This window comes from Monodelphis domestica, chromosome 1 (assembly GCF_027887165.1).
Source record: "Monodelphis domestica isolate mMonDom1 chromosome 1, mMonDom1.pri, whole genome shotgun sequence".
Taxonomy (NCBI): Eukaryota; Metazoa; Chordata; class Mammalia; order Didelphimorphia; family Didelphidae; genus Monodelphis; species Monodelphis domestica.
Genome location: NC_077227.1, coordinates 401,387,200 through 401,397,411, shown reverse-complemented (window position 1 = coordinate 401,397,411; position 10,212 = coordinate 401,387,200).

The following is a 10,212-nucleotide window of genomic DNA, read 5'->3' as shown; positions in this document are numbered from 1 at the left end:
TCAGGTAAATGAGGGAAGAGTCATCCTGGACAAATTCCACTTTGGTGACATTTACGAGATGAAAATGGGCACATTTTCTCCAGCACCAGTACCAGTAGTAGGGTAGAGACCCTGAATATTTTGAAGAGGAAAATGCCAAAACATGAAAGGAACTCACCAGGGAAGCCATTTTCCAGTTCTGAGGCTGACCTGGCCATTTTGCTTTTGTAAAATCATATGCTTTGGGACCTGTTGTTTTGTATTATTGATTCACAGACACACTGTAGTCCTGTCCCCTCCCCCACCCCCACCTCCAGCCCCATTTCTTGTCAAGCTTGGTTCAGAGGAATAAGAAGACTTCCATTTTTATTTTCATTTTTTACGTCTATTAAAAATCAGCATGCTGAGAAGCTTCCCAGTCGTTCTTTTATCATGCCACAAATGATGTGCTTTCCCTGTCATCTCCCCAGTGATAAAAAGAGGTGAAACAATTTGTAAGTAGGGAGTCAAGACAAAACTTAGTTTTGATAGATTCTGCCTCCATTGATCAAAAGACATTTTAGTCAAGTGATTAGGCAATGCTTTCCAATCTCTGAGGAGTGAACAGTACTGCCCTCTTTGGGGCCTGGGCCCTGGGGTCAACAGGCTTGAACTCTTCCCAGATTTCTTCTCCTCCAGAAGCCCAGAGGCCCAGCTTTTATTGTCAGGCAGCCAATGAGATGCATCTCGGGATAATTTCCTTTAACTATATGCTGAGCCAATTTAATCAATATTTCTTTCGCTTTGGAAACTCCTAGAATTTAAAGGTAGGAAAGTAATGGCACCTCCTGCTTTAAATTCCAGTGCATTCCTTGATGCTAATTAGCAACTTTGTTAACTGCAGGGTTTCTTTGTTACTCTCATATTAGAGTGATGCAAAACGTTCACTATTTTTCCCTTGATGAACAGACTTCCATTTTCATTCTGTTATTAACAAGAACAAGTCCAGTTTGTTCAGCTCTCCTCCTTAGAGTTCACTTTTTTTTTTTTGCCCCTAAACTTGCCAAGATGGCAATTTGCCTCCTGGGGGCGGGGTGGCGGAGGGAGAGGGAGAAAGGGAAGAAAAAAGAAAAAGCCAGAAAGGCAAGTGCTCAATTCATTCCCAAAGTGCCTACCTGTCATCCTGCCTTCCACTGTGTGAGGTCCCCAGGGAGGTGTTGGCATAAACACAGCTTCTTGGGTTTTGGAGAAGACTCTGGGCACTTCCCTGATGCCCCTTTCCCCATCATTTCACCTCCAGATCTTGTAATTCCCTAATTGAACTGTCATCGCTCTTTCAGTGCATCTAGATAGGGTCTCTAATCTCTAAGAAGACTTGATCATTTGTTTATGTTCCACAGAGATCTCTGGATCACTCCAACTTTCACTGGGCTTGGTGAAAGAGGGAAATCCTTTTGATACTGAAGGTGAAAGGAAGAAGATGAAGTTAGAGTCCCACAGGAAGTACTTTGTTACTGTGATTAACAGCCTAAAGTAAAGGCTTTGAGAATTAGAAATAGTCATTTATATGGGTGTAGGCAGGGAACCACCATTGGTTATTCCAATAACCCCATAAAAAAACTGTGCTTCAAAACAACCAATTCATAGATGGTCATTTCTTAAGAAAACTTTGGTGGGGCAGCTAGGTGGACACTTCCTAGCTGTGTGATCCTGAGCAAGTCACTTAATCCCTATTGCCTAACTTTACCACTCTTCTGCCTTGTAACTAATACATAGTATTAATTCTAAGATGGAAGGTAAAAGGTTTAAAATTTTTTTCAATTTAAAAAAAGAAATCTTTGGAGCCCTAAAAAGAAGCACAAGAATGCATCTTTCTTAGCAGAGGTGGGGGAACATGGGCATGAAACATCAAATATAAAGTCAGACCTGCTCCATGTGTTGGTTAGTTTGTCTGAACTATTTTTATTCTTTCTTAGAAGGGGCATCTTTCATGAAGTGAAAGGTGAGGATATGTTGGAAAATTAAGGTAATATAAAAAACCAAAGATGTCAACAAGATGTTTTTTGAATAAAAAGACTGTAGACTGGGGGAGGCAGGGGGACAGGGAGAAATCTTTGGATCTGATCAAAATAAAAACCTTAAGTTTTTGCTCCCACAGAAAGTATCCCATCATTTATTAGATGAATTAAAGTATCAATTTCTGTTTAAACATTAACAGGGTGATGCCAAATATTAGTCAGTTCCTAATAATTTTGAGGGATTAAAAAGATAATAAAAGTAATAGTCCATTACATTACCTACTTCAGCAAGATTGTAATGAACGTAATAAATTCCAGATCAGGGTTATAACAACTTCCATCTATTTAAAATGAATTTGTAGGGTTACTTTCATTAACTATGTATATGGAGAAAATGATCTGACATATTACTTTAAAAGAGCTGTAAAACCGATTAGAACGAAATATGCTTCCCAGACAGTGATCCTGGCCGCTGGGGAAATTTTATCCATAGGCAAAGGGGGGTGGGGTGAGGTGGGGGGCGTGGAGAAGGTGGAAACTCTGGTGTGAGCCTGGATCCCTTGCTCTGCTCCCCTCCCTGTACACTCATCAGACGCAATAATGACAACTTGAACACTCGTGAGCTAGGGCAGGTAAAACCAGCCCCAGGGTTGTTAGGTTCTCTCCTCTCTCCCTTCATCCTCCGCCTCCCCTCCTCCTCCTCCTTTCTTGTCCTCCCCCCACCCCCCAGGAATGTCTCTGCTAATGAAGCAAGACCCAAGCCAGGAGTTTCTGCATGGAAATGAAACTCGGTCCCTGGCACAGGAATGCCCTTTTGTCGACCCTAGGGAAGGCTGAGGTATTAAAGGGGCCCATGCCCTCATTGCTAGAGGAGACAGGGGAGCGAGCACTTGACTGCACTGCCGAAATTACTGCTGTACCTCGAATGCTGGCTTCATTTATCAATTTCATAGCAGAAAAACCCATATGACTGCCTTGTGCAGCCACACGCTAAATCTAGTCACAGAAAGCTTTCCAAATCCAGTCATGTGTGTTATAAAGAGTCTTGGATAAAGTAACTTAATACTACTAATGATTTATACTTAATTGGACCTCTAAGTGATTAAAGTGGCAGTAATGAATGAATAACATCCTTCTAATTCCCCTTTCCCATTTGGCTCAGCATGAGAACCTTCTTTGTACAGAGCTGTGCCCTGGGTGGAAAGCCCTGCCAGTATTCAAAGCCTGGTGGTACAGTTTACATAAGTCCCTGTTCTGTTCTGGTTGGATCATGTTTTCAATAAATGACTCCACAAATATGGTACCAGGCATTTGATTTTTTTTTCTTATTAGATTAGCCAGTTGTAAGATTAGTGAACACACATTTGGCAAAAGGACTCTGGAAGCCCAACTCTCCGGTGGATATCAGTGCTCAAATGGACAAGCGTTAACTATCAGCTTTTTCAAAATATTGACTTACTTTGAAAAATAACATAACACTGATTCCCTCCTACACCTTCCCATGGCCTTTCCTAAATTGTATAATAACAGCAGAGTTCGCTCTTATTTTCTTATTCGGTAACAGATGTTCCTAAACTTTTTGTGCATGTCTTGGATAGTGAATCCAAAAGTTTCAATTAAACTCCAGCACCTGGTAAAAGTCTATGAACTCCTCAAAATAATTTTTAAAGACATAGAATGAAATATACAGAATTATAAAGGAAGCTAATGATTTTGAAACAAAGTCATAATTTCTTCCCCATTGATGTTCCCAGATCCCCTGAAATCTACCATGGTCCCCAGGTTTAAAAAAACCTGATTTAAATGGTTTTAGAGGTCAATGGATAGTCAGATGGGAAAGATATCCCCAAAGACTTTCACTTCCAAAACTAAAGTGAAAGGTCCCAGGAAAATATATTCATATTATATTAAGCTGTTGCAACGCTGACAGATTCAGGTGAGAGAAAATCTGTGTTCCCTTCTTAAAATGAGGGAAGCCAGCATGTAACCCTGCAACAGGACATATTATCTAGAGTTCTAAGATTTTATATTTATTTTATCATGATCATAGCTCTCAGAGTGGAAAGGACCTTGGAAGTCACTTAGTCCAACCATCTTGTCTTACACAAGAAGAAATGGAAATCCACAGAACTCAAGTGACCTGCATAAGATATATAGAATGCTGGACTTGGAATCAGGAAGACCTGAATTAAAATCTTGCTTTAAACACGTATTAGCTCTGTGACCCTAAGCAAGTCAGTTACTCTCTGTTTCTTCATTTATAAAATAAAGGGGTAAGATTCAATAGCCTCTAAGGTCATGTCTAATTCTAAATTCATAAGGGTTTATTACGTTGATTAGGAAGTGAGTTTGCACAGTGGATAGAGCTCTGGGCCTGGAGTCAGGAAGACTTGAGTTCAAATTTAGCTTCAGATGCTTATTAGGAGTGTAATCCTAGGCAGGTCTCTTAATCTTGTTTGCCTCAATTTCCTTTTCTATAAAATAAGCTGCAGAAGGATATGGTAAACCACTCTAGCAGCTTTGCAAAGAAAACTCCAAATGGGGTCATAAAGAATCAAATATGTTTGAAAAATGACTGAAAACAACATTCCTATGTTTATATCAGATGTACACAGGGAGTAAGGAGCAGCAGCAGAATGAAGCCAGGGCTCTCTGACTCCAAACCCAACACTCTTATCTATTGTACTACAGGAAATAAAAACTGAAAGGGACCTTGGAAGTCCCCTACCCCAGCCATGTCCCTTCATCTTACAAGTGAATAAACCAAGGCCCAGAGAAATTAATGATCTTCTCATATTCTCTTAAATAGTAAATATCAGAATCAGATTCAAACTCAGGTCCTTTGTCTTGAACCCTGGAGTTCTTCCCCCTAAACTACATTTAAACTTAAGCTTAAGTTAGGACAGAACAGAAATAGTCTTTTAAAAAGCCCTGTGATTTGAGCCATGTTTCCTCTTCAATACCACAAAAAAGGTCTTTGTCTGCAATAGACCTTATACTGTATCATGCTTTTAAAATAGTTTATTGGACATATTTATGCAGTGTCTTTCCTAGGGGAAGAAAGGAAGCTGGTTTCAATTGCCCCTACTCAGAAAGCTATCCCTGCTATTCTCCTTCTTGGCTCCCAGATTTTCTCTCTCTCTCTCTCTCTCTCTCTCTCTCTCTCTCTCTCTCTCTCTCTCTCTCTCTCTCTCTCTCTCTCTCTCTCTCTCTCTCTCTCTCTCTCTCTCTCTCTCTCTCTCGTAGAAGGAGCTCTGCTGGATGCTGTTCAGGAATTTTTGCTGCCTGAAATTGGCTGCCTGCTGGGGAGTGAGTAGGCCAGTGCCTCTTCAGGACTCAGGGGAAGCAGGCCCTTTTTGTTGCAAGGCTGGAGAACAACCAACGTTTGGCACCTTAGGGCCTTCAGTCTTTCCTGCCTCAGGCACAGATCTGATCTAGGCCTCTCTACTCTCCCCTCTTCTCTTCTCTGCTGAGCCAGCAGCCCCCAGATATAACAGACCAGCAGGGATATGTCCTGAGGAGAAAACAGGTCATTCAGATTTGAAAGAGGGTGGGGGTCAGGAGGGAGTATAGAATTCACTGAGTGAGCAACAGTTGACATTGAAGAGTTATTGAAAAAGTCACTACCTGGAAAATTCATCACAGAGATAATGTCAATTGAACAAGCTCAGAAACTTCCTTTATCTGATTTTTTTTCCAGGCAGATCTCTGTTCATTCTTCTGAAAGGACCCAGAAAAAAAATAGGGAGTTATCAACTTCCACTTATACAGCATTAGATGATCAAAGAAGAAAGGGTCCCTAACCGTATCCGTGATGGCTCTCGGGTCTTAGAAATATCAGTATTATAGTACTACAGGGCTGTGAGAACTCTCAGGGGTCATCTAGTCCATACTCCACCCAAAGTGTTAAGGATAGAATTGGCTCTCATTTTCAGCACCTGCATGTGCATGGAGGAAAATGGCACAAAATAACAGAACTCTGAGTTGAAAGAGACTTCACAGGTCATCTGGTCCAGTCTGACCCTGTCTTGTTCCAACACATTTAATGAATGTTTGTGGAATTGAATGGAATTGAAACTTGACCTGATAAGCCAGAGAGAGGCATGCCTGAAGTAGAGTGCTTGATGGCTCCTCCATGAATGTGAGATGAGTCTTGTCCCCAAATTTTAGAGGTCACTTGAAAATTCTGATTGGTGGGAAAAGATGGTATGTACCTACTAATACAATACAATAAGTAAAAAGACAGAAAATGCATAAACTAAGTAGGCAGAGTCAAGAATCATTTGAGCTGCTTAAAGTTGGGGACAAACTCAACCTCTATATAAGAAAGAAGCCAAAGCACCCATGTAATACAAAGGAAAGAGTGTTGACTCTGAATCCAAGATCCTAGGTTAAAATACTTCCTCTGCCACTATGGGACCTTGAGTAAGTCACATAACATCCCTATGCAGGGGCATGCTGGAGATAGCTTTAACTGGCTCCCAATTCAATTGTTAAATTTTCATCTTAGGTGTTAAAACCTCCAAAGTCAGCAAGCCTACACATCAGGGCTTCATTTATTGTTTTATCCATTGTCTAGTCTTAAGAAAGTGAAGGGGGGAAATGTTAATAATGCAAATTAAAATTTAAATGTGTGTGTGGTAAGTTATTCTCTCCTCCTCCCACCCAAAAGTGGTTATTTACACTTTTAACAACCCTCTACCTGCTACCCTTGAGAGTTACTAAACCTCTCTGGGTCTCAGTTTACTCATCTATCAAATGAAGGAATTGGACTGGATGGACTCTGAGGTCTCAACCATGTCTAAATCTATGATCCTGTGAAAGGAGATACCTCTCACCATCATAGTTAGGGAGAGATTTCTTCGATGATAAATAGAAGTGATCATAAAAGTTTGAACAGATAATTCCCATTTTTTAGAGTCACATGCCCATAATCCCTGCTACTAGGTTAGAGGATCACTTGAGTCCCAGAGTTCTGAACTTGTAGGGTTAAAGATGATTGGATGTCTACACTAAATCCAGCTCTGCTATGGTAAGCCCATGGAGTGAGGGGAAATAGATAAATAGGTTCAAGGAGGGCCAAATTGGCCCAGGTTGGAAATTCAGTAGATCAGAGAGGCTCTGTGCCTGATCAGCCTGTTCCATTGTCAGCTCATTATGGGCAGGGACTGTCTTTTGTCTCTTTTTATATTTATAGCACTTAGGACAATGCCTGACACATAGTAGGCGCTTAATAAAAATTGGTTGATGATTGATTGTGAGGTTAGGCTCATGAATGAGTGGCCACTGCAATTCAAGCCTGGATGAGATATGGAGACACAACTATGATGATGACAAGAGACTTCGTCCAATACAAATTAGTGCCTGCTCTGCAATGTAAAGTCTTAGAGTTGTCTGAGGCACTGAGAAATTAACTTGCCACAGGTCACACCATATGTGTCACACAATACAGGCAAAACTGAAATCTGGCACTTCTTTTCTCTGACTCCAGTTCTAACCACTATGTAACACTGATTCTCTATTTTGATTAATGAATGTCAAAAACCTTTTATATGATCAAAATCATTGTAGCTAAAACTAGAAATGAACTGAAACTCTTTGCAATAAATGTCCCTGACAAAAGTCTTACAGCCAGGAGATAAAGGAAATTGACACAAAAATGTAAAGCTAGATTTACTCCCCAGTAAGTTGTGTGGTCAAACGAGTCGCCATTTTCAGAAAACAAAATTAAAATTAGCAACGACAATACAAAAAATTACTAGATTAACCAAAATTTTAATTAAGATTAATATTAAGAGAAATACATATTAAAGCAACCCTGAGGTTTTACCTCCCACCCTACAAGTCAACAAAGATAACAAAGTCAATGTTCAGGGGTTTGTGGAAGAACAGGCACACTAATACACTGTTAGTAGAGCTGTGAATTGGCCCAACCATTTTAGAAATCAATTTGGAATCTTGCCAGAAAAGTCACTAAACTGTTCATGTCCTTTAACCTGGCAATTATACTACTGGGTATATACCCTAAGGAAATCAGTGCCTGAAAGAAAGGTCATACGTATAACAAAATATTCATAGCTGTTCTCTTTGTGGTAGCAAAGAGCTGGAAATAAGATAGGTGTCCATTGATTGCGGAATGGGCAAAAAAATGGTGGTATATCAGTGTAATGGAATATCATTATCCTATAATAAAAAATGCACATGAAGAATTCAAAGTGAGAAGGGAGGACTAGCATGAAATGATGAAAGTAAACAGAACCAAGAGAATAATATAGATGATGATCACAATAATGTAAGTTATATTGATACTAGGAGCCTTTGAGGAGCTGTAATGAATAACTTCATTCCTGGAGAACAAAAAATGAAAAATAACCCCTTTCTCTAAGCAGAAGGGTTGAGACTATGGACATGTGTTATTGTATAGCCTCTGGTTCGATGTTTATTGGTTTTGTTTAAATGGTATTTTGGTTGTTGTTATAAGAAAGGATTCAACAGGATGAGAAGTTAAAGGGAAATGAATGTAGTATATATGCAAAATTCAACAATAAAAGTTTGAACTAAGAACTGGATGACCAAAAGCAGCCTGAATGTAAGATAGGGCCTAAAAAAGAAAGAGGAAGAAACCTAAATGGCCAAGACAAGAGAAAATTAATGGGGATTTTAAACATTTTTCCCCTGGTCTTCATATATACAACTATTTCTACTAATCAGATGTGGTCTTTGTTTTATATGATTAATCAAGAGGACCGTGTTTGCACTGACCCATCCACATTATCTTGCCTGGTATAGACATCTTCGTGAAAATATTGATAACTCAAATATCTCTAGTAATTTCCACTAAACACCTTAAGAATTCAGCCATTTCTAAGATGGCCAGATTGAGGTAGGATCTTTTTTGGCTTATTTGGGGGTTTTCCTGACCTAGTCCAGTTCTCTCTCTCTTTAGACAGTCTGGTGGCCCTCCTTTCCCAGAGGCTAACCATGTAGATGAGTTCCAGACTTAGTATGAGCATCCAATTGGGGGAATTTTAGTTATATATGAGTGTGTTCTTACAATAATGACATGGACATGTGTTTTGTATGACAATAGAAAAAAATTTTTTAAGTATAAGCACCCAATCAGCATAAGCTCTACCGAAGCTCAGAACTCCCCAACTCAAGGGATCCACCAATCTCAGCTTCTCCCAGAAGCAAGAGTTTCCTTGTACACCACCATAAGCAGCCTAGATACCAGTTTTAGATAAGGTCCTTGGCCTTATGAGTTAAGTAAGCACTGTATTAGATAAAGACCTGAATCTGGCTCAGGAAATGTGAGTTTAAATCCCGAGATACTTATTAACTATGTAATCACAGACAAATCATTTTACTTCTCAGAACCTATTTTCTTAATTGCAGGATACTATTCATACTTCCATTACTTTACAGGGTTGTGTTAAGGAAAGAATCTTGTAACCTGGAAAGGGCTATTCACAAATTAATATTAGCAACTTGCTTTAACCTTTGAGTTCATTGTTCTTCCAGTAGGTAAGGAAATCTTTCACTGGAAGGGAGTGGAGAAATTACACTCCTTTTTTAAAATGCCCCCAATCATTAAGTTGAATTGAGTAAGATAATAGAAGCCTCATTTTGCTAAATACTGTGGAGCATCTATACAAAAGGCATCAAGGATTGAAGGAATTCCCCAAAGAAATCAGGTCAAGTAAGTCCCCAAACCTGAAATTTCAGTATCCATGAGATGAATGACCACCTTATTTTTGTTTTCCATGTTTCCATCATCATCAGAATCCTCCTTTCAATCTGCTGGTCTAGACTTAGCCACCATTGAAAGAATAGAACTTTCTTCCTGTGTTTGATGAGTTTGGGATGGTCTTGGTTAAGAGAAAAAGCCAGCTGTTTTACTTTATGTTCCAATACATCTGAGGTCCTTGGTCCTGGAGTCATATTGGTGATAAGATCAGAAAGGGGCAACTCAAACCCATCTCTGCCTTCCACACACTGGCTGGAGGGAACCTTTCTTGAGAAAGGTTCCACCTCACTGAGGAATCACAGAATATTCAAGCTTCGAGATCATCTGATCCAATCCTTTCATTTTACAGCTGAGGAAACTGAGATCCAGGTAGGTCAAAGGATTCCTTCAAGATCTCATAGTAAGTGTCAGAGGACTGGGAATGGGTAGATTAGAACCAAATTCCTCTTACTCCAGAACCAGTGTTCTTTCTGCTATATCTTTCAGCCT